This window comes from Stegostoma tigrinum, chromosome 30 (genome assembly GCF_030684315.1).
Source record: "Stegostoma tigrinum isolate sSteTig4 chromosome 30, sSteTig4.hap1, whole genome shotgun sequence".
Taxonomy (NCBI): domain Eukaryota; kingdom Metazoa; phylum Chordata; class Chondrichthyes; order Orectolobiformes; family Stegostomatidae; genus Stegostoma; species Stegostoma tigrinum.
In genome coordinates this window covers 38,979,974-39,005,054 of record NC_081383.1, presented here as the reverse complement: position 1 = coordinate 39,005,054, position 25,081 = coordinate 38,979,974, and the positions used below count along the sequence as shown (strand labels likewise).

The window sequence follows — 25,081 nt, the reverse complement described above, 5'->3', positions numbered from 1 at the left end:
CATATTGAGGATCTCTCCCAGGTAAGACTGCTGAAATTAGGCCTTGTAAATGTAACTTTTCCTTCCAGTTGAGCAGTTGATTGTTCTATGGCACTCCTGACTTGAAACTTGTCAGTTTTGGGGAGGCTCTAAAAGATCAGAAGGTGAGGCACTTGTCTCAGAATATCCAGCTTCTGCCCTGTGTCTATAACCATAGTGTTCGTCTGACAGCTTCAGCCTAGCTTTGGTCAATGGGGAGCATGATAAACTGGTGGGTGTGAGAATTAGGAGAATTAGATCAGTGGAGCATGTTTATTTTTCAGTAGAGAAGCCAAGGTGAAAAATCATTGCCCATTAATTGGAACAGCAAGTTTGTAAAAAAAAAGAGGCAGGGGAAACTAAATGAATGAACATGTGGTCATGTGAAAATTGTGAATTATTACAATGGATTTGCAGCATTAAAACAGACCTAGGGTCAAAGCTAGTGTTTATGCTCCACATGAACAGCTTCCCACCCTTCATTTTCTCACTTCATCAGCTTATTCTTCCTTTCCATTTTCCCTCAACTGCTTATCTCGTTTACCCTTAATTCCATCTCTGCTTGTCACCACAACTGTTTCCTGTGGCTGTCAGTTCCACATTTTAAACATTTTCTGGTCAAAGTAGTTTCTCCTGTGTTCAGTCTTCAAATTGAGAAGTTATTCACTTTGGTTGTAAAAATAGAAAAGCAGAATACTTTTGAAGATATGAAAATTGTAAGCATTGACATACAATACTCATGAAGAGAATGCAGAAAATGACCACGCAGTGACAGCAGGCAGGAAGTTTATGGAATAAGAGTCTGGTCCTACAAGGAGAGACTGAGCAAAATGGATCTGTGTCCTCTGGGGCTGAGAAGAATGAAAGATGATCTGAGTGAACTGTTCAGTCTTCTGAAGGGAATTGATAAGATTGATGCTGAGAGACTATTTCCACTGATAAGGGAATGTAGAGCATGAGGGCACTGTGTCAGAGTGAGCAGTTGATTATTTTGGACTGAGATGAGGGGAAATTGCTGCAATCAAAGGGCCGTGATTCTTTGGTATTATGCACCACAAAGGATTGATTATTGAATGAATTGGGACAGGTTCAGTGCACAATATATGTGTGTACATCCAGACAGACTGAGTATTTAGGGAAAGTGATTTCACCTGCTTCAAAGAAACAAGTTATTCAGCTTCTCCTCTAACGTGTGTTGCTCTAATATTTCTTCTCAGGCTGTCGTCAGTACTGCTACGGCTGGATTTGATCACTCACCCTGCGGTAAGAGGGTGGTCCAGGGTCTTTCATTTAAATGGCATCCCTTGTTTCAAATGGTTGAGGTTTGGATGGACAGATTTTTTAATGATTTCTCAGGGAATCAGGGAGACTGCAGACGATGATAACGTACAATTTAAGCCCAAGGTCATCCACAATAGCTTTAAATGACAGGACAATCTCAACGGGCCAAAAACAGAAGTTGCTGGAAAAGATCGCATGTCTGGCAAAATCTGTGAAGAAAAAGCTCAGTTAATGTGTCGGATTTTTAACTTATTTTTTAAAAATTTGTTCACAGGTTGAAGGCATCACTGATCAGGGGTGGCATTTACTGGCCATCACCAGTTGCCCAGTTTCAACCACACTGCTGTGGGTCTAGAGTCATATGTGGGCCAGACCAGTTCAGGATAGCAGCTTCCTTCCCTAAAGGGCATTAGTGAACCTGATGTGTTTTTCTGACAATCGTCAATGTGTTCATGGTCATCACTAGATTCTTAATTCCAGCGATATTTTATTGAATTCACATTCCACCACCTGCCGTGGCACGATTCAAAGCCGGGTCCTCAGAATGTTATCTGGGTCTCTGGATTAACAGTTCTGTAGCAATACCTCTCGGCCATTGCCTCCAATCCTGAGTTCTGAGGAAGGGTCACCGGATCTGAAACATTAACCCTGATTTTTTTCTTCACTGATGTTACCAGACCTGCTGTGCTTTTCCAGCAACTTCTGTTTTTGTTCCTGATTTACAGCATTTGTAGTTCTTTCAGTGTTCAATCTCAATGGGCCTTTTTACTCTACAATCTACTCTACAATTACTCCCCGCTTCTATTTTTTTTTTGCTTTCTCCAAACTGTCTATGTTTAAAGTACAAAGACTGGTAAGGGAAAGCTCAACAAGAAATACAGCCTTAATGAAAACAGATCAGGAGAAAGGGGTCAGGAAAGATTTACGCCCAAGATGACATTGATGGCAAGGAAGTAACGAGAGTTATACAGCTGGAGTCTGAAGAGATAGTTCAATGTAGAGTGGGAGAAAACCTTACTTAAATGAACCAACAAATGTTTGCAGTAAAACAGGGGGAGCCGAATACTGTGTTGAACAGCAAGGAATCAAACATCAGAGCAGTTATTAGGAAGTGCTGCAGAATAATTAGGACTCACAATTAAAAATTGCAATGTAATATATTTAGAAATGATGGTGAGGGTAAAAGGCAAGTTGAATGAGCTGTATTTATTTGGGAAAAGTAGGCACAGCTACCAGCAGGACAAAAATAATATCCATATGGAAGGAGCAAAAGAATATTAAAGGATCAGCAAGAGGTGATGTCTGCACACTACCTACAAGGTTTTGGAAAGGAGGTCAGGTAAAAACAAAACATGCAGACTGATTCAAATCCGTGATCTCTATCAGCCGAAGGACTATGAGACATACGGGGATATCCCACCCATTACCACCAGCCATTTTAATTTGGAGCGAGATCACTGTTTCTTTTATTGCCAGTGGATCAAAATTCTGTAACTATCCCTCACAGCACTTCCAATGTCACTATACTGCATGGACTGAGCAGTTCAAGGAGGAAGCTCGACCCCACTTTCTTTGGAGCAGTTATGGATGGGAATAGACATTGCCCTCGACAGTGATGAACAAGGCCCATGAAGGAATAACAAAACAAATAGGGCATTCAGTAAAAATCAAACATAGATTGGTAACTATGGGGCATTTTAATGACACTGATATTAATTGACAGAATTGTCAATTATCAAAACGTTAACTGTTTTCTCTCCACAGATGCCCCCAGACCCACTGAGTTTCTCCAGTATTCTGTGTTTGTTTCAGATTTTCAAAATTAATAGTATTTTGCTTTTACATCATTTATTACTGGTTTTCCGTCGCAGATATTAGACTAACAATCTTATAGTTTCCTGTTTTCTACATCCCTCCTCTCTTGAACAGGGGTCTTAAATCTGTCTTCCCAAACTGCCTGGATCTTTTCTGAACCAATAGAATTTGTTTACTATCTCCACGGATACTTCTTTTCTGACCATAGGATGTTTCCCATCAGGTCCAAAGGGCTTCCGGCATTTAATTCAACTGGCTCCCCCTATACCTGTCACAAGCTTTGTGTTCCTTCTCGCCTTTCATCTTTTGACATTCAAATATGAGTAAGATGTTTTTCAAGTTTTTTCAGTGTTAGACACGAAATACCCGTTCAATGTTCTAACCATATCCTTGTTTCTAATTGTTAATTCTCCATCCATATTGCCTCATGGAACATTGTTCACTTGAAATATCAACCCAGTAACACTGTCATCACGCTGCTACCTGAGCTATTGACGGACTGATGCAGACAATTGGCTGTTAGCTGAGGAATGCCTATTACAAGGGGACAATTTATATTCTGTCCACACTTGCTCTTTCCAATACTTAACAAAACATTTTGAACAAAATTAATTCGATAGATTTAATGGCATGAAGATTTTAATTCAGAGACTATGGCAATGAGGTATTTTATCTACTTAAGCAAGATAAAAATGCAAAAGATGACAGCATTTGATTGAGGAGGATAATATGTACATTGTCCTTTTAACCAAATAATTTAGCAAAATTAACTCGGAAGAAATTGGAGCATTGTCCATTCCCTGTCTAAGCCCATTGGTTTTGCTCCATTAGGTTGCCCATCATGAAGCTCTCTCTGTGTCTGGGCTGTGTGGTGATGTCTATTCTGGCTGGAGCCTTAGGCCACATCTTTAATTCGACACTGGCTGAAGACTGGAGGAATTGGAAATTAGAGTATGAGAAGCAGTACACTGAGGTAAAAGGAGAATTTGCTCTGGTACAAAATCTATTCCAAAAGTTCAGTTCACTCAGAAGAGGAAGTGATTCTGTAGTCTAAGTTATTGAAATTTCTTAGTTGGAGATAAAGTGGGAGAGGACCGTTCTCTTTTGGCTGGAACAGATAAGTGAAATGAAATTAGAAACACATTGATCCTGAAATTCCTATGGGCATCCTCCCAGTCTCTAACTTCAGTAAAGGACTGATGAAACTCACAATCAAAGAGCATGGGCTTGTGGTGTCTCAGTTTACTCGGGTCCACTTGAGTTACCATGGAAACCACAATTACACCTCAAGAACATTCAAACTTATTCTAATGAATATGTCGACAATGTCAATGTTTGCACCAATCAGAACACGTCCAAAATTATGATTAAAATAGTGGAGTAAAGTATCTAAAATGTAAAACTTATGAGTGACATTTTTCCTCTATTATCCAACTCTCACTCCAGAATATTTGTCCAAGAACAGAGATGTTGGACTGATTGATAAGGGCCACTGTATTTCCCACCTGGCCACATCCCTTGCTCAAAAGCTGTAGATAGTGATGTCACCCAGGATAACAATAGCTTTCAGCTTCATGTTCTGAAAAAAATCAAAATGATTTTTTTTCTGGAGATCTCGCGTGTACAAGTTGATTCATCTGGGATCTATTAGATGCTAGTTATTGTGAAAGTGGCCATCATAGACCGGAGGTGAGCTTTCTGCCCCACTAGAACTGGAAGTTCAAACTAAGAGAACTATCAGACAAACAGGGATTGGTGTCTCTCATTGCACTGGGGGTGCCAGAGGGAGTGATGGTCACGGCTGGTACTGCAATCGGGAGTTGAGGCCTGAGCTGTGATGCAATGGAACTTGGTAAACGTTCAGGGTGAGGAAGATGGGGTTAACGTTTAGGAGGCTGTGCCAGGAGGACAACTTGGAGGGTGACCCATTGAGAGAGACCTCCAATCAGTCTAAGGGGGCCTGTTAATTAGAGATAACTTTCTGCCCACCATCAGTCTTCTGGATTGGCAGGTTGGAGTGGGCCTCTCCTGCACCAAGGTGATGAGATTCCAAATTGGATATTAATTGGAATTGGCTCCAGTCACCCTGCTGCTGCAGGAGCCATGCAATGTCAGCATCACAGCTGGAGTAACTGTGCCTGGGTTGAGGTATTAGGACAGGCCACCGGCTGGATCATTTGCCACCCACCTTCAAACCCATCACTGAGGGGGCATTAAACCGGACCCTCAGATCCATCTGTTTATTCCTCCAATTGCAATGTCACTAAGACAATGATACAAGATCAAATGGGTTTTGCTGTCTGAATGAGTGGGGAGAGGAGAGGAGAGGAAGTGACTGACTGCTACTTTTCAGATCTGATTGGGAGGATTGAAACACAATTGCAAAATGTTATTTCGGGTTTCTGAAAGGGGCTATTGAAGCTACTGTATAAATTTATGAATGAAAGATGCTGGAGCCTGATTGGCTTAATTTCTTTATTCAGGATGAAGAGATCTACAGGAGAATGGTCTGGGAAGACAATATGAGATACATCAAACAACACAACCTGGAGCATTCGATGGGGAAACACACATTTACTGTGGGAATGAACCAGTTTGGAGATCTGGTGTATACAAGACATTTCATCTGAGATCTGTTCAATGCCAGTCATTGTGAAATTGTGAAACTGGTGTAAGGTTATAACAAGAAGCAGGAGCAGGAGTTGGCCACTTAGTCCCTCAAGCTGACTCTACCATTCAGTATATTCAACGACTGACTGGATTGTGATCTTACTCCATTTTCCTGATTCCTTCTTCCCCACTCCACGCTTCCATTACCCGGAACTTCACTGTAAATCAAAAATCCATCTCTCTCCAACTCAAATATAATCAGTGACTCCAGCCTCCATGTCTCTCTCTCTCTCTTTCTCACGCACACTTTCTTTCTCAATGGAGTAGTTCTGTATGTAGAGTTAAGCCTTGTCTATTGACACCACACACATACACTCTGCACATTTCTTCAAAATTCACACCTACATGTTTACCAGAACCACACATGTGGCCAGAACAAGGGTTTGTTGTCAATTTGTGAATTAGCTGCAATCAAATCAACATGATAAATAAATAACATATGGGAGCGAGGCCTGAGGCTTGGCAGGGCTGTCTGCAAGAGACAAATGGTAATCAGAGAGCAGGGAGCTGTGTTAGGAGAGAGACAGAGAGAGAGAGAGAGAGAGAGAGAGAGAAAGGGGCTGTGCAGGGGCAAAAAGAGCAATGATCAGGAAGAGAGAGGGAGTTGTGAAGGGAAGAGAGAAATGACACTACAAGGGGTAAGGGGAGGTGTCTGTGAAGGGATAGAAAGGGGGAATGCTATGAGGGGAAAGAGAGAGAGGGGTCTGTGAGAGGAAGGGGAGGGGGCAGCGAGGGGGGAGAGAAAGAGGGGTCTGTGAGGGAGTAGAGGAGAGGGGACTGTGATAGCGAAGGGGAAGGGGAGAGGGTCCTGTGATGGGGAAGGGGAGAGGGAGGTGGTGGTCTACTCCATCCATATCATTGTCCATTCTCTGCCTTCTCTACGCAAATCTCCCAACATTGTGCTCTCTCTTCCATGTCCTCCCTCATCCTCTCCCCACTCCCTTCATTCAATGCCCCATCACTCCACCACTTGATCCCTCATTCATTCACACAATCCCACTCTCCGCTATTACTTCCATCATTTCCTTATCCCTACCCTCACTGATATGATACGCCCCTATCACACCCCCAATCCTTCCTTCCCTCCCCCACACTTTCCCTGTTCAATCCCTCCCCCACACCATTCCCACTCACTTTCTCCCCCATGTGCAGCCCGCACTCCCTCACTCCCTCCCTCTTCTCATTCTCTCACCCTCACTCCTTCCTTGCTGCTTCCCCTACACTCTCACCGTTCGCTCCTTCCCACACTCCTTCCCCAACTTCCACCCTAGTCCCTCTACCACACTTGCTTACTTCCCCCTTCACTCCACACTGCCCACTTTCCCTAACTCCCCCACACAGTCCCTCCCTCCTGCACTCTCTGCCCCACTCCTTTCCTCCCCTCAACCTCTTCCCACTTGCTCTACCCCACCCTACACTCCCTCCCCAACCTTCACTTTTTGCCACACTCCTTCTCCTAATAACACCCCAAACCCTCCCCACTCCTGCTCAATTCCCCCCTCCCTGCCTGTCTGTTTCACAATCTTCCCCTGTCCCTTGTTCCACATTCTCCCTCATTCTCTCACTCCTTGCTTGCCCTCTCTGCCTACTTTGCCCCATTCTTCATTCTCCACACCTTCCCTTTTGCATACTCCCTTCCACTCCAGCCACCCCCTCTTTCTCACTATTCCCGCTCTCCTGTTTCCTCTTTCCCTCCTTAATTTTGATTCCAATTGCACACTTCTGAATGTGTCCTGTTGTTTCTCAGGTGATGCCACTGGAATTCTACATGTTGCATGGGTCCTGACCTCACATGTACAAATTTGGCATGGGCAAAAATACTGGCCAAGTACATTTCTGCATTTCTGAGCATCGCAGTTGCAAACAGTGTCAGCAGAGGCTGCTTTAGACTTATAGAATCTTGCATTGCTTCTCTATGCTTTACATTTCAAACCAATTTCGAAATAACCTTTGCCAACTCTGATTTCATACCCTTGTATGTGACTTTACTTTATCCCACATTTCTGACCCTCAAACAGAATGTGAAATTACTTCACTGAATGAGATGTGATATGGTTTGTGATTTTTAACAAAGAATCTCAGCTTCTTTGCAAATGTATGTTTCACAAAAGTGACTCTGCCTTCCAATTTACATCCATTTTCATCCTGTTTGCGCTTGTCAAACAGCCAATTCCATGGCCTGGGCCATTGCCCATATATCTGCAGTAATTTCCAAATATTAAGCATGGGACAGGTTCACCTACACCTAACCAAGAGACAATTTTCAAATGATGGGATATTGCTGACAGTAGTCAATACACCAGCCTCATGAGTCTCTCCCTGACCCTCACCTCACACAGTAAAGACAAAAAGCCATCATTTGGATTAATGGTAGTTCAGAGTTCTGAGAAAACTCAGTGAAAAATTAATGAAAAACAAATTGCACTGTGGGAGTGAAATAAATTGAAAAGCGAAATGTCAGATCTGAGTACAAAATGGTGCCTTTCAGCTCCGTGAGGTTATCAACCCTCCTCCTGCACGTTGTCTATTCATAGGTACTGTTTTCATTCGCGAGACTTCTTGTATTTGACTTTCTAGACCAATGAAGAGTTTAATGAACTCATGAATGGATTCCTCCAAGTTGAAGTTGATAACTCGACTGAAGAGGAAGTTGATGAAGAAGATGATACTGAAGATGATGATGAAGACTTTGAAGAGAATGATGAGGAATTGCGGGGTGCAACGGTTGACTGGCGTAGAAAGGGTCTGGTTACTCCCGTGAAAAACCAGGTAACAATCAGCAGGAATCCTCCTTGTGATTGTGAATTGTCAAAATTAAGCTGTGAACAATGTCGACCTGTGGTGTGCCTGTCGGTGCCGAGAAAGAGGGCTGCGCTTCCGCTTTAGATCCTATTTACCCAGAATGCACCATTGCTGGGTGCCATTGACTGCACACAACTGGCTGTGTAATGGCCCCCTTTATTCCTCACCAACAATGTGGTTTAACTTCCCTCTCAGACGAATATTGACCCCTGCAACAGTCCATCATTTCCATCTTCCACAGCAGCATTCTCATTCCTTGGAGTCACATTGCTTGTTTGATGTCAATGTTTGTCCATTTCTTTCCCCTTGGTTTAAGGCTTATTAAGGAGGAGGTTGAGATTGTCAAATTTCACAAATTATTCCTACGGCCCACAGAGACACTAAATCAGAATTGTATTTCACACTGGATCACAGGCAGTGATTTATCACCGTGTGCCTGACTCCATCCTTCATCTCTCTTGAAAAAAATTCTGCAGCCAATGTTCTCCAAACGCCAAGGGTTCAGGCAGTGCCCTCCGAATCCTGGTACACAGACACTCACTGACCCCGTGTGATTCTGTGAAACTTCATCAAACAGACTCATAATATCAGTGTGAGGCTGTACTCCACCTGAAAGGAGATGGAAAAAGGATTTTATTTTTACATCAGAATAATTTGATGTGATTGTACTTCTGTCATTGCCAGAGACGATGTGGTTCAGGCTGGGCTTTCAGTGTAGCTGGGGCCATCGAAGGACAGTGGGCAAAGAAACATAAAAAATTGATCTCTCTAAGTGAACAAAACCTGGTTGATTGTGATTGGCGAAGCCATGGATGTCGTGGTGGATGGATGACAAGTGCCTTTCACTATGTGATGCGAAATAAAGGCATCAACTCAGCTGCAACCTACATATACAGAGCATGGGTAACTCACTTTTCAGTGTGTTTTAAATTCACCAGCTACAAAATGCTTACAGCATTCATGGTGTTACACAGTGGAGCCTTGTAATGATCTCCGAAATCCCCATTCAACACCTCTTGCTCTCAGGCAATGTGAATGAAGAGTTATGGGTATTTGCATTCCTGTGTATTGCTGCTCACCATTTTGTGAGCCAGGATGTTGATGTGACAGTCAGCTAAATCATCAGATCATTCAGCATGTTCTGTACTTGATCTGGGGAATGCACACCACCCAGTACAACAGTTACTGCAGAAACACCATGATGGACAGGACTGAAGTGTTCGAATTACAGGAAATTACTTTAGTCTGTCTGCATCTCTCACGTGCCCCGACAAGCTGTTTATTCATTCAAATATAAATTGCAACTTTACACAAAAAAAGAAATAATTTAAGTTTAGGATATTTATTCAGAATTGACTTGCAAACTATTTTCTCGAACACTCTAAGTGCAAATCTAGTTGCTTCGTAAGAGCGGTGTAAATTCTTTTGGAATGGCATTTAAGCTGCAACTTGCTGCTTCGACATTTTGAATATGGGGTGTAATTAAGACATAACTTACTTTGAATCTGCTCTGAAGTGAATATTTGTGTGAACTGCATTTTGTGCTGATGTTGTTTCTCCAGCAGCCACTGTTTTTTCTATTATTGGTCCCTCCACGTCACAGATGTCCCTCCGTACTGGATGTCATTGTGATCAGCCTCTTGCAAGTAACGCCCAGCTACTTGTCTCAATGTCACACAGATTCAGCTCGCTCTCCAGTGCATCTTTCAAATTTTCCACCAGCGGCTCCAGACTCTCATGTTGAAGCTCTTTGTAAATGGCACCAATGTGTGTGTTTCATCCAGCAGAGTTGTGGTTTCTGAGTTCTGAGGAAGAGTCACCAGACCTCAAACGTTAACTCTGAATTCTCTTCACAGATGCTGCCTGACCTGTTGAGCATTTCCAGCAACTTCTGTTTTTGTTTCTGATCTACAGCATCCGTAGTTCTTTTGGTTTTTATTGGGATTGTTTCAACACTGTTCGATTTTCCTTTGAGGTAGCATGAGGAGCCAGGGCTGTGTAAGTTGGCAGGTTCAGGAAAAAAGTGAAATGTCACATCGCGTAGGTAGATGGGTTGCCCAGAGGAAATGTAGGAGAGGGAGGAGGGTAATGCAGGAGTCTCCTGTGGCTATCTCCATCTCAAACAAGTTGTGCAGGGGAGATGGACTTTCAGGTGAATGCAGCATTGACAGACAGGTTTCTGGTGCCACTCTAATGTAACAACAGGTGCATCAGGTTTCAAGCAATTGATTACGACAGAGAACTCTCTCCTCAGAGGCGCACACAGACATTTCTGCGGCCAACAACGAGGCATCAGAATGTTGTGTTGCATCCCTGGTGCCAGGGCAAGGATGTCTCCGAAAGAGTACAGAATATTGTCAAAGGGGAGAGGGGCCAGCAGGAGGTCATTGTACACATTGGAGCCAATGACATAGGAACAGAAAAGGTTGAGGTCTTGAAGAAAGAATATAGGAAATTAGACAGGAATTTAAAAAGCAGATTTTCAAGGACAGTAATATCGAGATAAGTCCTGGTGCCAATTGCTAGTGAGAGTAGGACTAGGGTGATAGAGCAGTTGAATGCATGGCTAAGGAAGTGGTGCAGGGGAGAAGGATTTATATTGTTGGATTATTGAAATTACTTCTGGGTTCGAAGTGGCCTGTTTAAGAAGGATGGTTTGCACGTGACTTGGAAGGGAACTAATATACTGGCAGGGAGAATTGCTGGACCTATATGCGAGGATTTAAACTAGTAAGGCGGGGTGGAGCGAGGGTGGTAACCCAGGGAGATAGTGAGGAAACAGATTGAGATCAGTCTGAGGCTACTGCAGTTGTGAAAAGGACCAAGTCAAACAATCAAGGCAGGCAGGAGCAAAGCAGAAAATGAGGTAGGGCTGATAAATTAATCTGCATTTATGTCAATGCAAGAGGCCTGACAGGTAAGGCAGATGAAGTCAGGGCATGGTTGAGAACATGGGACGGGGATACCATAGCTACGAGAGAGGTGTAGCTCAGGGATGGACAGGGCTGGCAGCTGAATGTTCCAGGTACAAAAGGAAGAACGGAAATAGAACCAAGGAAGGAGGGAAAATGACATTGTTGATTAGGGATAACATTCCTGCTGCGGTTAGGGAGGATATTCTGGGGAGTGCATCCAGTAGAGTTATTTGGGAGGAACTGGGAAATATGAAAGGGATGATCACATTATTGGAATTGTACTATTGAACCCCCACAACCCTTCCCACAGTTAGTGGAAATTAAGAAGTAAATTTGCTAGGAGATTTTAGTTATCCAGGAGAATAATAGGGTGGTAATGGGAGAGGATTTTAACTTTCCAAACATTGACTGGGACTGCCCTGGTGTTGAGCACTTAGATGGAGAGGATTTTGTTCAGCATGTATCAGAAAACTGTCTTATTCAGTATGTGCATGTACCTGCTGGAGAAGGAGCAAAACTTGACCTTCTCTTGGGAAATAAGGCAGGGCAAGTTACTGAGTGATCAGTGGAGGAGCACTTTGGGGCCAGTGATCAAAATTCTACTCATTTTGAAATGGTGATGGAACAGGATAGACTTGGTCTAAAAGTTAAAATTCGAAATTAGTGGAAGTCCGATTTTGATGGCATTCAACAAGAACTATGAGAAATTGATTGGATATTCGCAGGTAAAGAGAGAGTTGAAAAATGGGAAGCATTCAAAAATGAGATAACAAGAGCTCAGAGACAGCATGTAATAGTAAGAACTGCTGATGCTGGAGTCAGAGATAACACAGTGCGAAGCTGGAGGACCACAGCTGGTCAGGCAGCATCAGAGGAGCAGGAAAGCTATTGTTTCATTTCCGGACCCTTCTTCAGAAAGAAGAAGGGTCCCAACCCGAAACATCAGCTTTCCTGCTCCCCTGATGCTGTCTGGCCTACTGTGTTCCTCCAGCTCCACACTGTGTTAGCCCAGAGGCAATATGTTCCTGTTAGGGTGAACGGTACCAGTATGCATAAGGAATGCTGGAAGACTAAAGAAATTGAGGTTCTGGCCAAGAAAAAGAAGGAAGCATCCATCAGGTATGGACAGCAGAGGTCGAGAGAATCCCAAGAAGAGGAGAACGGCGATAGGAGTCTCCTCAAGAGGGAAATCAGGAGGGCAAAAAGGGACAAGTGATGTCTTTGGCAAATAGGGTTGAGGAGAATCCAAAGGGATTCTACAAATACATTAAGGACAAAAGAGTAACTAGGGAGAGAATAGGGCTCCTTAAAGCTGAGCAAGGAGGCCAATGTGTGGAATTGCAGGAAATGGGGGAGATACTAAACAAGTGTTTTTGCATCAGTTTTTACTGCGGAGCAGGTTATGGAAACTGGAGAACTTGGGAGTGTAAGTGGTGATATCTTGAAAATTGTCCATATTTGAAAGGAGGATGTACTGGCTGTCTAAGGTTGCATAAAGGTGGATAAATGCCTTGGACCTGATCTGGTGTACCCGAAATGCCATTGAATCCCTACCGTATGGAAACAAGCCATTCAGCCCAGCATGTCCACACCAACTCTCCAAAGAGCATCCCACCCGGGTTCAGCCCCCTAACCTGTAACCCAGCATTTCCCATGGTTAATCCCCAAGCCTACATATCTCTGGATAATACAGACAATTTAGCATGGCCAATCCTCCTAAATGGCACATCTTTGGACTGTGGGAGGAAACCAGACCATCCAGAGGAAACCCATGCAGACATGGGGAAAATGTGCAAACTCCGCACAGAGTCTCTCAAAACTGGAAGTGAACCCAGGTCCCTTGTGCTGTTGTGCAGCAGTGCTGAGCCACCATGCCATAGAAGTTGGTGGGACACTGGACAAGTGATTGTTGGGCACCTTGCTGAGATATTTGCATCATCATTGCCATGGATGATGTGTCAGAAGACTGGAGGTGGGCTAATGTGGTTTCATTATTGAAGAAAGGTGGCAAGGAAAGATCAGGGAACTATGGACTGGCGAGCCTGTCATCAGTGATGGACAACTGGTTGGAGGGGACTCTGAGGGTCAGGATTTATGTGTATTTGTAAAGGCAAGGACTGATCAGGGATAGCCAAAATGGCTTTGTGCATGGGAAATCATGTCTGACTGGCTTGATTGAGGTTTTTGACAAAGTGATGAAGAATCTAGATGAAGGCAGAGAGGTGGACGTGGTCAACATAGACTTCAGTGAGGAGTTTGACAAGGTTCTGCCTGGTAAATTGGTTAACACGATTCGATCACATGGAATACAGGGAGAACTAACCATTTGGATGCATAATTAGTTCTGAGGTAGAAACAGAGAGTGGTGGGGAAATGTTGCTTTTTGGACTGGAGGCCTGTGACCAGCAGTGTGCCACAAGGACTGGTGCTGGGTCCGTTGCTTCTCATCATTTATACAAATTAGTTGGATGTGACATAGTACATTTGTAAATGACACCAAAATTGGAGCGTAGTGGTCAACCAAAACCGTTATCTCGAGGAAAACAGGACCTTGATCAGATAGGCTGATGGGCCAAGACAGATGGAGTTTAATTTAGATAAATGTGAGGTGCTGTATATTGTCAAGACAAATCAGAACAGAATGTATGAACGTAATGTTGAGGCGTGTTGCCAAACAAAGAGACCTTGGAGTGCAGTTTCATAGCTCCTTGAACGTGGAGTTGCAGATAGGATATTGAAGAAGAGACATTTGGTACTCTTGCCTTGATTGGTCAATGCATTCAATACCGTTGTTGGGAGGTCATGTTGCAGCTGTACAAGACATTGTTTAGGCCACTTTCAAAATACTGCGGCCCCCCAGCTATAGAAAATATGTCATGAAACTTGAAAGGGCTCTGAAAGGCTTTACAAGGGTGATGCCAGGGTTGGAGGCTTTAAGAGATTGGGTGAAGATGAATAGGCTGGGGTTATTTTCCCTGAAGCATCGGAAGCTGAGGGGTGACCTTATAGAGGTTTATAAAATCACAAGGGGCATGGATAGAGTGATTAGTCAAGGTTTTTTTTATTACCCAAGGGTAGGCAGCCTAAAACTAGCAGGCTTGGGTTTAAGGTGAGAGGGGAAAGATTTAAAAGAGACCTAAGGGGCAACTTTTTCACACAGAGAGTGGTGCGTGTCTGGAATGAGCTGCCAAAGGAAGTGCTGGAGGCTGGTACAATTACAACATTTAAAAGGCATGTGGATGGGAATATGAACAGGAAGTATTCAGAAGGACATGGACCAAATGCTGGCAAATAGGACGAGATTAATTTAGGATATCTGTTTGGCATGAATGAGTTGGGCCGAAGGGTCTGTTTCCATTCTGTACATCTCTTTGACTCTATAAAACACAAGCAAGTCTGCACAATATTTCTTCTGATGATGGTTTCCAATCTGCATGAGCAGTAAACTCACTGTAGGAGGGGGAATTAAATCCCACCTGCCCCAGCCGATGTTTCTGAAACTGCACCCATTGCAGCATTGATGAAAAGGTAACTGAGGGCCTCATTGTCCAAAATCTTCACACTAACAGACAAAAGGCATATTCTGCAAAATTCACCACATTTGTAAGGTCCCATTTTCATTTAAACGTGAAAATGATGGTCGTGCCTTTGATGATCAAAATGCTCCATAGTTTCCAAGATCCAAGAGGCTGTTAAAGATCCTGAAAAGATAACACTGGTGCTTTAATGCATATCACATGATCAAAATGAGTTTCATTTTAACATTTTCTTGAACACTTAGAGAGGTAGATGCAGATTTCGGAAAAACAAATGTTGCTGCCAGAATCAGAGGATACAGACGTGTTCAAAGAAGAGAAAGAGATTTAGCAAGAGCAGCGAAAAGGGTGGGACCAATAGCTGTCGCAATTCACGCAGGGCGAAGGTCCTTCCATCTTTATAGATGAGGTAAGAAACAGAAGCTGTGGTTCAATTGGATTATCAACTATTCTTTATAAATATTGAAAATCACACATCCATGCACACTTCTACACAATTATTTTATGAATGCTTTTCAATGTTTACCATGGAAGTGACCATACACCTTCCCCTTGTTCATGTTTACCTCTACCCCGTGCTACATGTTGTCTGGTGCCGTCAGACTCCATGGAGTTAAAATGGGAACAGAATGAGAGAACCAATGGATTGTCTTTCTTATAGCATGTCATGCTTCAACTGATCTGAGATAAGTTGGAGAATGAGGCCTTCAGACCTGCAGGTGATGTGCTTTGATGTGGTAATGAGACCAAGAGCTTCTCTTTTAAAAGTATCCTGATATTGAAGCCAGAAGACAGCACTCTGTGCTCATGTTCTTTCCTGGTACAAACAACGTATCTCACCTCCCTGATTCTGTCGGCTTCTGGCTTGTGATCGGTAATTTGCAGATTTTCTGACACTGGAATTATTTTGGGAATGTGAAACGAAGAAGGCAGTAGATGGGTATTTCAGGGCAAAACAATCTCTGCATTTGTTAAATACAAAAAGATAAGTACAATACAAGAAAAAGGCAAATGTAATAAAAACAGTGCAACTAAAACAATTATACAGAAGACAATAGCTAAATACATGATCAAATTAAACACAGGTGAAACACTATTCGAAGCTAAAAAAACAATTTTACTTACAGACACTTTAATCAGGTCTCCCACCATTGGGGTTCCCTGCACTGTGACAACCCATCTCCCCCTCCCTGCTAGCTAGGTTGGAAACTTTGGGCTCTCAGGAGTTTCAACTCACCGCTGGGGAAAAACATGATTTGGAAGTATTGCTGGCCGTTCCCACTTGCCGTACCCAGTGCCTCGATGAAGACTTTAGATGGTGTAGGCCTTCAGTCTGGCTTGAGTCCACTGATGCAGTACAATGTGCTTTAGGATTTATCAGGTAAGTACTTGGCTTTTCTTACTTTGTGGTGGTTTTTGCAATCTGGTTTTCACCTCAGATGTGCCTGTGGCCTTGCGGTGTCAGTCCAGTCAGTGGTTTTTGGAGGTTGTCGGTTGCTGTTGGTTTGCCTGGTACAGAACAGACCTGTGTCAGTAGGTTTCGGAATTCCTGCCAGGATTCCTTTTCTGGAGATAGCGGTGCAGATAGCTTTCAGGGTGGTCGCTATTTTCAGGTGAGATTGGGGCTTGCAATTACACTAATTACATGCCTCTTATCTTCGTGTTAAATCTGTGCTTGCTTTGTGTTACTGGTGTTCCCTTTCAGGTAGCTGGCTTCCTGATAGTTAAGAGTTTGTGCAAGTGTATTTTGATTAATGTTGAAGCCCACTATCTCTGTGAATGGATATTGATTTCAGTTGAAAGTCTGGTATCTGCAGAAGCCCCATTCAGTCTGTGCTGGGTGGTGTTAGGTCTGCCTGATTGTTCTTTTAGAGTCGAGTTGTGAATTGGATTTTCGGGCTGAACAATGGCTCCATGCAGCTGCCTCTGTAGAACATAGAACTGGGCTGTCCACGATGTTGAGCCAAACATGACGCCAAACGAAACTAATCCTTTCTGCCTGCCTTTGGTCCATGTCCCTCCATTCCTTGCATATTCATGTGCTTATCTAAAAATCCCACAAATGCCCCTATCGTATCTGCCTCCAACGCCACCCTGGCAGTGTGTTCCAGACTCCTACCTCTCTGTGTAAGAAGACTTGCCCGTCATGTATCCTTTGCATTTTCCTCTTCTAACCTGAAATGCATCCTGCCGAGTATTAGACGTTCCAACTCTGGGAAGAGGATTCTGACTGTCAATCCTCTCCATGTATCTCGTCATTTTATAAACTTCTATCAGATCTCCCTTCAGCCCCTGACGCCCCAGAGAAAACAATAGGAGATTTTCTAGTCTCTCCTTATAACTCATACCCTCTAATCCGGGCAGCATCCTGGTAAACCTCTTCTGTACCCTTTCCAAAGTCTCCACATCCTTCCTATAATGTGGCGACCAGAACTGAATGCAGTGCTCGAAATGAGACCTAACCAAAGTCTCATAAAACAGTGACACGTCACCATGATTCCTGCACTCAATTCTCCGACCAATGAAGCTCAGCATGCCTTATGCCTTCTTTATCACCCTATCTACTTGTGTACTTTAGGGAGCAATGGAGTGAAACTCCAAGATCCTTCTCCACATCAGTACTGTTCAGAGTCCTGCCACTAACTGTACAACTTTCCTTAACATTTGGTCTCCCAAACTGTAGCACCTCACTCTTACCCGGATTGAACTCCATCTGCCATTTCTCAACCAGTATCAGAAACTGATCTATATCTCGCTGAATCCATTGACAACTTTCCACACTATTCACAACTCCACTGATCTTTGTAATGCCTGAAAACGTACTAACCCACCCATCTGCATTGTTATTCAAGTCATTTCTCTACATCATAAACAGCAGAGGTCCCAGTATACATCCCTGTAGAACACCATAGTCATGGACTTCCAGTGTGAAAACCATGCTTCCATCACTTCTATGGTCAAGTCAATTCTAAACACAAATCACTGTGAATCCCATGCACTTTAATCTTCTGGAAGAACCTACCATGAGGATCTTTATCAAAAGCCTTACTAAAACCCATGTAAATCTACCATCATTGATCACCTTCGTCACCTCCTTGAAAAATTCAATCAAGTTCCTGAGACATGACCTGCCCCACAGAAAGCTATGCTGACTGTCCCTAATTAGGTTATGCTTTACCAAATGGGCATAAATCCTATCCCTGAGGATTCACTCCAATAGCTTCCCAACCACCAATGTGAGACTCACCAGCCTGGAATTTCCTGAATTATTTCTATTTTTCTTCTCGAAAAGAGGAACATGAGCTACTTCTGGGACCTCTCCCAGGGATTAGCGAGGAGACAAAGATCTTGGTCAAGGCCCCTGCGATCTCCGTCTTGTCTCTCTCAATAACCTGGGGTAGAAATCATTGGCCTCTGGGAATTAATCCACTTTGGTGCTCTCCATGAGACCCAACATAACTTCTTTCTTGATCTCAAAATGAGCCAGCATTTTCGCATGCTCCACAGCATCCTTATTATCCTCGATATCCTTCTCCTGGGTGAATGCCAATCCAAAGTACACATTTAGGATTTCATCCACATTCTCTGCCTCCAAGCACAAGTCCTCTCCTTTATCATTGAGTGCTTCTACCTCCTCCCTTGTTATCCTCTTGTTTTTAATGTATCTATACAATGCCTTGGGATTCTCTTTAATTCTACTTGCCAAAGTCATTTCATGGCCCATTCTTGTTCACCAGTTCCTTGCTTGAGTACTTTCCTGCTTTCCCTGTGTTCCTCATGGGCCCAAGTAAATTCACAACCTCACTTGTTATCAAAGGGCCCCTTACCTTGCCATCCTTGAACTCCCTTCCTTACTGGAATATGCTGGTCCTGAACTGTCCCCAACAGGTCTTTAAATAGTTTCCACATGTCAAATGTGGACTTGCTGGATAACAGCTCCACCCAATTAACACTTCCTAGCACCTGCCCAATGGTGACATAATGTGCCCTCTTCCCAATTAAGTACCTTCCCACAAAGTCCTTACTTATCCTTGCTCATGGCTTTCATAAAACTGAAGGAATTGTAATCACTGTTTCCAAAATGTTCTCCCACTGAAAGGCCAGTCGGTTGACCAGGCTCATTAACCAAAACAAGGTCCAGTTTGACCCCTTCTCTAGTTGGACTATCCACATACCATCTCAAGGAACCCTCTGGGATGTACTTAACAACTTCTGCTCCAACCAAGCCCCTTGCTCTCAGGGAGACCCAGTCAATACTGGGACATTACTCACCCAGTGGGACAGCCCTGTTGCTATGGCATCTTTCCATAATCTGCTTACATCCTTATTTCTCAATGTCCCAGTGGCTGTTGGAGGGCCCTATAGCATAATCTTATCAGAGTGATTGCATTCATCTTGTTTTTGAGATCTACTCATATTGCCTCAGTGGATAAGTCCTCCAGCATGTCCTTTCTGAGCGCTGATGAAACATTCTCCCTGATTCGTAATGCGACTCTTCTCCCTCCTTTACCTTCCTATCTCATCCAAAACAACAAAACTGCAGACACTGAGCAGCCAATCCTGTCCCTCTTTCAATCAAGTTTCTGTGATGGCCACAACGTCATAGTCCAATGTACTGAATCAGGCTCTAAGCTCATCTGCCTTCCCTATTGTACTCTTTGAACTGAAATAAACACGGTTCAGCCCGTTGATACCATCGTGTTCATTTACGCACCTCTACCTGTCTTTTCTTTCTGATATACTGATCTTAACATCTACCTTTCCCTCAATCCCCCCACTTGCTGACCTGCTGCTCTTCTCCCCGGCCCGTTGGCACTCGAGTTTAAACTGTCCTGAGTAGCACTAGCAAACTGCCCTGTGAGGATATAGGAGCAACCCCTCCCTCTTGCACCGGCCTCCCCTGCCCCAGAAGAGGTCCCAATGATCCAAGAACCTGAAATCCTGTCCCCTGCTCTAGCTCCTTAGCCATACATTCATCTGCCCTGTCTTTCCAATTCTTGCCTCACTAGCACATGGCGCTGGTAGTGACCCAGAGATTACTACCCTTGAGGTCCTACTCTTCAGCCCCTTCCCTAACTCCCTGTACTTATTCTGCAGAACCTCATCCCCTTTTTCTACCGATGTTCCTGGTACCAATGTGCGCCACAAACACTGGCTGCTCGTCCTTCCCCTTAATGATTTCATGCAACTGCTCAGCGACGTCCTGGGCCATCCTGGAATCTTGGCAGTGGCCATAGAAACGCCTGTCTGTGCCCTTAACTAACAAGCCTCCTACCACTTTGGTCACTTCAATCTTGCCTGACCTGGTGCCTGTGTATCTTTCCCAGAGCATAGCCCAGCTGTCTTTTAACTTTCAAAAGTTTTTGAAAAGTCCACGATTTTGGTCCAGTATTTCAGTTGGTAGGGATTTTCGCTCAATCCTGCAATTTGGCAGTGGGCATGAAGTCTGCTCCAATCTGGAAAGATCAGCCCCACAATCAGCTTCACAGTCACTGATTGCTATCCCTGGCCTACTCTGAGGATGCAGGGCGGTGTCCAACAGATGGCAAAGTTCTGTGAGCAGCATCTTTAGGAAGAGAAGATGATACACTCACTGTTCCTGGGTTAGGTGGAAAGAGGAGAAATTCTCCTGGAATTCCCTCGCCCTCTTGCTGAGAGCCCCCACCGATCCAGCCGACCCCACCTCACCACCAGCAGTTTCTCTTCTTTTCTCAATCTCCTCTCATGTGGCAGCTCAAGAGGAATTGCAAAATTGTGGCCAACAGGAGGGCAGTTACCTGCTCAGATCTTCTCCATGTGCAGGACCATTGTCTCTCGGCTTCACCAACTTTAACCAACACGGCAAATCTATTAAGCACTCCCACAACATAACACAGAGGAAAGATTGCTCAGCAACAAACTGCAAAATGGGTAGTGATCCCTCAAAATGTGTGTGTGTGTGTGTGTGTGTGTGTGTGTATGTCTGGTTAAGAGAATGTTTTCACTCACATGGCATCCAACTGACATTCCACACTGACAGAGAACATGATTGGTGCCTGCCCCTGACTCCCAGACCCTCCCCGAGATGTGACATGTTTTTGTCAAGTGGAAGGAGGGAGGGTGTGTATAGAAGAAAAGGAAAGGTCTGTGAGGGGGCAGAAGAAAGAAGATGAAGTGACAAAAGGGTTGACAGAGCAGGGGCAGTGAGATTGGACATGGGTTATTTGAAGGAGTAAAAGATGTGTTTCGAGGAGCTGTGAATAGCAGATGGAGGGAGAAAAGTTGATAATGTGACAAAATGTGACAAAAAGAAAAGGAAACAAGGTTCTGACAGAAAGAGTGTTTACCAGAAGAGGTTGCAGAGGAAAACATGACTTAGAGTAAATATCTGTGGGAAAGGGATAAAAATTAAACACGTTACAGACTAAATGGGCTAAAGATAAATGTTTCCTTACAGGCGTTTACTATGATCGCAGGTGCAGTCAGCGTCTAAACCATGCAGTGCTGCTGGTGGGATTTGGAAGAGAAAGGGGAATGAATTATTGGCTTGTTAAAAACAGGTATGGACTTCATTTTTTGACTTTATTCATTCACAGGATGAGGGCATTATGGTGGTTAGCATTTATTGCCCATCCCTAATTGCCCAGAGGGCAGCTAAGAGTCAACCACATTGCTGTGGGTCTGGAGTCACATGTAAGCCAGACCAGGTAAGGATGGCAATTTCCTTTCCTAAAGGGCATTCGTGAACCAGATGGGCTTTTATGAGAATCGACAATGGATTTACAGTCATCATTAGATTCTTAATTCCAGATATTTATTGAATTCAAACTCCACCATCTTCCGTGGTGGGATTTGAACCCACGTCCCCAGAATGTTATCCGGGTCTCTGGATTAACAGTCTAGTGATACGCTCTTTGATTGGAAGAATAGGTTCACAGACTATTTTCTAAATGAACAAAGGTTTCAGAATTCTGCAGCACAAAGGGACTCGGGACTGAGTCCTAGTTCAAGATTCCCTGAAGGTTAACCTCTGTCTTCAGTTGGTGTCTCGAAGGCAATGCAATATTGGCATTCGGTTAAAGAGGGTTAGAACACAAGAGGAGTGATATAGTGCTGAAGCTGTACAAGGCTCTGGTCAGGCCACATTCAGAATAGTGTGAGGAGTTTTGGGCCCCATATCTAACAAAAGATGTGCCAGTGTTGGAGGGGTTTCAAATGACGTTTGCATGAATGATCCCAGGGGTGAAGTCCTTGTCATATAAGAAACGATTGAAGAGTCTGGGTCTGCACAATGATAGAGTTTAAAAGAATGAGAGGAGATCTCACTGAAGCTTACAGGATACTGTGAGGTCTGGATAGAATGGACATGGAAAAGGTGTTTCCTCTTGGAGGAGAGACGAAAAGCCAGGAACAGAGCCACAGAGTAAAGGGACAACGCTTTAGAAACAAAATGAGGATGAATTTCTTCAGGAAGAGGGTGGTGAATCTGTGGAATTCCTTGCTGCGGAAGCTGTGAAGGCCAGGCCATTGAGTATATTTATGACGGAGGTAGGTAGGTTCTTGATTCATAAGGTGATCAAGGGTTATAGGGATAAGGAGGGAGAATGGATTGAGAAACATTTCAGCCATGATCAAACAGTGGACCAGACTTGATGGGGTGAATATTCTGCAGCACTCAAGATGTTAAAAATTAGGGATCCTTTCAGATAGTCATTAATAAATCCAATCAAAACCTCAGGAGGAACCTCCTTACTTTGAGGAGGGTGGTATTGGAGAAACTGTTACAGCAAGGAGTGGGTGAGCTGAATAATACAGATACATTGAAGTGGAAGGTGGATACACACACGAGGGTGAAGGAACAGAAGAGATATTGACAGGGTTACAGGAACGGAGCTGGGATGAGACTCCGACAGACATTTGCCAATGACACAGAGCGAATTCCCTGTCTCTGTGCTGCAACCTGTGTATCTGTTTAACCAACATGAAACACTGATTATCTTGATGCGAGGGATTAACAGCAGAGCTATCTCCGATGATATCAGGGTTGGAGGGGATGGTAACAGGATTGGGTGAGGTGGGCTTCCTCAGCGTTGGATTGGTTGGTAGATTGTTTGAATAAGGAAGTGCTGCTCACTGAGTAACACCCACTCCCAGCTCACTACCTCTGAGTCAGAATCTCACCATTCAAGTCCTGCCCCATTACCTGTTGACATTAAAAGGAATGTTCATGACACAATCAAACAGGGTGATAATCCTCTTGACAATCTTTCCACATGCCCCCACTATTCCTCAAATTATAAATGTGGGTCAACAAGGATTGGGAAACCTACATCCACCATCACCATTCACTTATAGGGTCTCCCCTGAGCCCCACATTGAAGTTTGGATTGAATCCACACTCACCGTGCAGACCAGCACTTTCAGTCTGATGTCACAAGGAAGTGCTTCCAAGCACTGAATCTCACTTCATATTTCATAACCTTTACTGCAGTACCCTCGTTGTATTCAGCTATCTGGTTCAAATAACTCACGTGTTGAACAGAATCTCACCCCTCTCAATCATTTCAACAAATCCCAGAGTAAAACAAACTCAGTTCTCCAAACCTGTCTCCATAACAGAAGTTTGATTTCAACACATCATTTTCTTTTCTTATTTTCAGCTGGGGAAGGTCATGGGGTGACCGCGGTTATATCAAAATGGCTAAGGATCAACAGAATAACTGTGGAATTGCCAATTATGCAGTTTATCCAATTGTGTGAGGAGGGAGGTGTTAAACAAGAGCTTCATTGAACTCCACTTGAAAAAACGATGGGAACATTTCTGCTGATGCTGACTCCTTCAACAGTATCGCTTTAACTCCCTGCTGCAGTTCAACAAGTTAAATAATGACAGCTTCTGCGTATTTCTATAGTTTTACATAACGGTCACTGTCAGCGTGTGTTTGATACATGTAACCATAGTAATATCTCCAGCTTGTGTACAGACAATGACCTGAATGTACTGTTGATGTCGATCAATATAATAAACATTGCCAGCAATCACTTTGAGAGTCGGTTTATTCAAAGGAACAATTTCATAATGCTTTTCCACGGATGGGAAACAGGTACAATGGGCCACCCGGCTTCCTTCTGCACTGCAATTATTGTGTGACTGTGTGAATTGTTTAATTTAATTCGGAATGATGTTCTTAAAATGATGTGTACAAACAGAAAAAATGTTACAGAATTGGCCGTTTTATGACACAAGTATAATTAATCGCTACCACTGAGGTATTTAAAGTTTAATTTAATAGTACTCACCCCAAAACTCTCCTTAAGAAATTAGAGAATGAAAGGCACTGTGACTGTGTGTTGGTAGTATTCACAAAAATTAATTACTTAAATGCACAATTGAGGTAAATAGCACCGATTTCATTGCCATTACAGAGGCATGACTACAAGGTGACCAAGATTAGCCACTGAAGATCCATTCCATTTACAAATATACAGAAAATGCCTTAATCTTACCCAGGTCACAACCCAGTGAAATTAAAGACGGTCCCATTCATGATTCAAGTGTATTCTCCAGGCGATTTTATGACTCTTATAATGGGAGTGTACTTCACATCGAAGTAAGCCATTCATGAAAAGAGGGTGCTGTTCATAAACATCCCAGATTCAAAATTGTGTTGTGTAATGAATAAAAGTTTTGGAAAAATTTGAGAATAATCAGAAGTGCTCCAGAGCTTTGTGCCATGCAAATGTTGCAGCTTGTTTTCCAAAATATAAAGACAAGCCTGGAGTCTTGACAGCAATCTGCGCTGAAGTTCAACCCTTCTGTTGCGAGAGCCCTGCACATATGAAAAACTTTGAGGATAAACATCTTTCAATAATTACCATTTTGAAATTTTTGGACTATTTAGGTAAAGTTGATGGAAAGATATATCAGAGCAATGACTTAAGTAGTTCAAATTGATGGGAAACCTCTCTGGCTATGTTTGCAGGTTTCTTTGATGGGGTCTCTGGTGAGTAATATATCATTGTAGATAGATGGGGTCTCATAGACTCCAAATGGCCACACTTTAC

General features: G+C 43.5%; 1 pseudogene; it reads left to right on the top strand.

The window, feature by feature from the left end:
- LOC132206080 (cathepsin K-like) lies at positions 1–24,058 on the top strand (annotated as a pseudogene).
- The last annotated feature ends 1,023 nt before the right edge of the window (positions 24,059–25,081 follow it).